The following is a 4,648-nucleotide window of genomic DNA, read 5'->3' as shown; positions in this document are numbered from 1 at the left end:
CAATTCCTGCTATGAGAGCAGCAATTCCAACCTTCATGATAAAACTGGTAGATTTGTTGCCCAAAATTATGTGCAAAAGAAGCACTGAAATGCCAGTTGCTAAAGCACAGTCTGTGGGTCTTGACAGAATGCACTATTTTAAGACTAGGATTAACATCTCTTTGTGACTGGCCTAGGTTTCACTGGGCTGTGAGAGAAGAGCTATTAGAAGCAGATGATCTGGTTCATTGGGCTACCCACAAAAACGGTCCAAAGTGTCCTACAGAAAAATAAGCCCCCATTCCTCTGTCCCCATCACACACACACACACACACACACACACACACACACACACACTATACTCATCAATTTCACAAAGTAACTATAGAAAGTGGAGTGAGGAAAAAATATGAGAGTAGCTTCTATCTTCCATGTAAGTTGAGTTAGCAACATCTATAATGGAAGTATGTGGCTACCCAAAGTGAAGATCACCAATAATTGTAATTATTATTCAATCACTTGCAATAATCATATTATTAAGAAGAGTGTGGAAAACCCTACACAGAACATAATATTAAGGACAGCATTTAGAAACTAGACTTGAAGACTCAGGAGAGAGGCTATGAGCACTCCTTCTGGAAACTGATATAAAAATTAAAAAATTCACAATTAAAAAAGACATGTTGCCATTTTTTCTTTCATTGATACCATGTTTTACCTACAGATTGGTGCAAGAATTGGGCTGGACAGGTATCAAGGAATATATGTAAAGCATAATTATGATTTATTTAATCAGATTTAAGTGCATTTAGAGAACAGAGCATCTTTATATAAAGTTCGTGGGATCAGAAGTGCCTGTTTGTTCATGATGGTGGGGAAGTGAGTGGCAGTATATTGTGTTGAATGAATAATGTTTACACTTAGCCTGGGTTTGAATCTCAGTTATTCTATTTTATGACTTTGAGAAAGTGTCTAAACTTCAATTTCTTCACTATTATAAGGATGGTAATAATGGTAACTAATTTATAAGTTTCTCTTTAAGATAGAATGCACACAAAGCATACAATTTCGGACATATTGTAAGTCAAAAAGTACATTTTTTGAGCACCTACTTTGTAAGCAGTCCTATGTGAGGCCTCTCAATATAAAAGAAAGCATAGACTGTAATACCTACCCTTACGTAACCTATTATTGATGAGAAAAGTAAAATGTTCACATGTAAGTCAAATGAAAATAATACAGCATACACACTCAAGTGTTAACAATCATTAATTGAGAGAAGAGATAGATATTTGAATACTCTCTATGTGCTAAGTACTATGTAATGTTTTATGCAGCACAGAATATTGTATAAGACCTGGTCCTTAATATTAGGGAAACCAGTCTTAGCAGGACTTATTTCTCTCCCTCTCTCAAACTCTCTCTCTCTCACACAGACACGCACACACTTTAAAATGTGATACAGAGCTTTAGGTGAAGGGAAGGACAACACTCAATACATGGAAGGTCAGCTCAATTGGACTGGACCAAAAGCAAAGAAGTTTCCAGGATAAAATGAATGCTTCAAAGGTCAGCGGAGCAAGGGCGGGGGTTTGGGGACCATGGTTTAAGGGGACTTCTAAGTCAATTGGCAAAATAATTCTATTATGAAAACATTCTGCATCTCACTTTGAAATGTGGCGTCTGGGGTCTTAAATGCTAACAAGCGGCCATCTAAGATGCAGCAATTGGTCTCAACCCACCTGGAGCAAAGGAGAATGAAGAACACCAAGGTCACACGATAACTCAGAGCCCAAGAGACAGAAAGGGCCACATGAACCAGAGACCTACATCATCCTGAGACCAGAAGAACTAGTTGGTGCCCGGCCACAATCGATGACTGCCCTGACAGGGAGCACAACAGAGAACCCCTGAGGGAGCAGGAGATCGGTGGGATGCAGACCCCAAATTCTCATAAAAAGACCAGACTTAATGGTCTGACTGAGACTAGAGGAATCCCGGCGGCCATGGTCCCCAAACCTTCTGTTGGCACAGAACAAGAACCATCCCTGAAGACAATTCATCAAACATGAAAGGGACTGGACAGTGGGTGGGACAGAGATGCTGATGAAGAGTGAGCTAATTATATCAGGTGGACACTTGAGATTGTGTTGGCATCTCCTGTCTGGAGGGGGGATGGGAGGATAGAGAGAGTGGGAAGCTGGCAAAATTGTCACGAAAGGAGAGACTGGAAGGGCTGACTCATTAGGGGGAGAGCAAGTGGGAGTACGGAGTAAGATGTATGTAAACTTATATGTGACAGACTGACTTGAATTGTAAACGTTCACTTGAAGCTCAATAAAAGTTAATTAAAAAAATGTGATGCAGAGTTCACAGAGTGTTATAAGGGCTCAGAGAAGCAAAGGTCATAAAGAATTTGGGCAGGTGGCAGGGCTGAGAAGTGGCAGATGGAGGGACTTGAGAGGCTGTCTCAGGAAGATAGACTTTGTCCAATTGTTCTGGACGGCTTTCGAGCCAGCTTGTAACCAGCATATTGTATAAAGAAAAGAACGTAAACCCTTCCCAAAACCTTCAGGCCAGCCAGCTAAAGGCATAGCTCTTTAACTGAGTGAAAGACAGCTGGGAAAGCCATATAAAAAGAGAGTCCAAATATCCTCCACTTGGCAAAGTTCCCAAGGCCAAGAGAAAAAATTGGGGTGAATTGAAACTTTTCTGCTTATTTTTCAGGGAAGTTACCATTCTCAGCATTAAAGGAGAGACTCCTATGAATATTTTCCTTGAATGAAGAGTATAATCATCTTTATTCCCAAGGCTTTCAACAAGGTTTAAGTTTAAGTGCTCTCTGGGTAAAACTGATGTACTTAGAAAATTCAGGAGTTCATAAATCAACTGTGGACTAGAATCTTGTGTAGGTGAGCTTGTGCTGCCACATTAACGTTGCCCATTAGCTTTTATAAAAAGAAGCTGTATCAATGACAAACAACTGGTAACTAAAATAAGAAAATGAAGAGTAAGTAACTGACAGTATGTGAAGAATTATACAGTGAGATCTGATATCTCTCTAGTTTTAGAAGCCAAGGACAGTGCTTAAAGCAATAACAGTTATTGTGATCACTAAATATTTAGAGAGATGAGCACCCAGCTGAACTATGGATTTCACATTTTGAATCCTAATTAAATTATTGCAAGGGGGATATTTTCTTCTTATTAAAATTAATTTTAAAACACAGCAGCTCTCTCAATTTCTATGTTTTCAAAATTGGTAATATAACATGAGGATCCCTCATGTGGAAGAAGATAGTATCATTATTTAAAGAAATATGGGGCAAGATCTTGTCTAATTAGATACCAACATGTTGCAAGTGAATGATTTCAAGATTAAATGCAATTTTGTTATGCATCAGCTACATATAAAATGTGTGGTTACGAAGCAACCATATTATAAACCAACATTTTAATGATTTCACCTCAAACAGTATCTCTGACATATTCTTTTTTTTCTATTAACAATTCACAAACAACTTTAAAGATAAAATCTGTTGTTAGAATCATTATTGAGCAAAACAACAACAAAAAAAACCAAACCCATTGCTGTCGAGTCTATACCTACTCTTAGCAACCCTCTAGGACAGAGTGGAACTGCCCCACAGGGTTTCCAAGGCTGTAAATCTTTTTTTTTCTAATTTTATTGTGCTTAAAGTGAAAGTTTACAAATCAAGTCGGTTTCTCACACAAAAACTTATATACACCTTGCTACTTACTCCCAATTGCTCTCCCCCTAATGAGGCAGCCCGCTCCCTCCCTCCACTCTGTCTTTTCCGGTCCATTTCGTCAGCTTCTAAACCCTCTGCCCTCTAATCTCCCCTCCAGGGAGGAGATGCCAACATAGTCTCAAGTGTCCACCTGATCCAAGAAGCTCATTCCTCACCAGCATCCCTCTCCAACCCATTGTCCAGTCCAAACCCTGTCTGAAGACTTGGCTTTGGGAATGGTTCCTGCCCAGGGAAAACAGAAGGTCTGGGAGCCATGACCACCATGGTCCTTCTACTCTCAGTCAGACCATTAAGTGTGGTCTTTTTATAAGCACTTGGGGTCTGCATCCCATTGTTCTCCTGCTCCCTCAGGGGTTCTCTGTTGTGTTCCCTGTCAGGGCAGTCATCGGTTGCAGCCGGGCACCATAGAGCTCTTCTGGGCTGAGGCTGATGTAGTCTCTGGTTTACGTGGCCCTTTCTGTCTCTTTGGCTCATAATTACCTTGTGACCTTCTTCTTCGTTCTCCTGTGATCCAGGTGGGTTGAGACCAATTGATGCATCTCAGATAGCCACTTGCTAGCATTTAAGACCCCAGACGCCTCTCTCCAAGGTGGGATGCAGAATGTTTTCTTAATAGATTTTATTACGCCAATTGACTTAGATGTCCCCTGAAACCATGGTCCCCAAACCCTCGCCCCTACTACGCTGGCCTTCGAAACATTCACTTTATTCCAGAAACGTCTTTGCTTTTGGTTTAGTCCAAGTTGTACTGATGCCACCTGTATTGTGTGTTATCTTTCCCATCATTTAAAGTAGTTCTTATCTAAGATCTAATTAGTAGATACCCCTCTCCCACCCTCCCTCCCTCCCTCCCACCCTCTCGCCCAATCAAAGAATATTTTCTTCTCTGTTTAAAC

Source organism: Loxodonta africana, chromosome X, assembly GCF_030014295.1.
Source record: "Loxodonta africana isolate mLoxAfr1 chromosome X, mLoxAfr1.hap2, whole genome shotgun sequence".
NCBI lineage: Eukaryota > Metazoa > Chordata > Mammalia > Proboscidea > Elephantidae > Loxodonta > Loxodonta africana.
Note: the sequence above shows the minus strand (reverse complement) of the source record.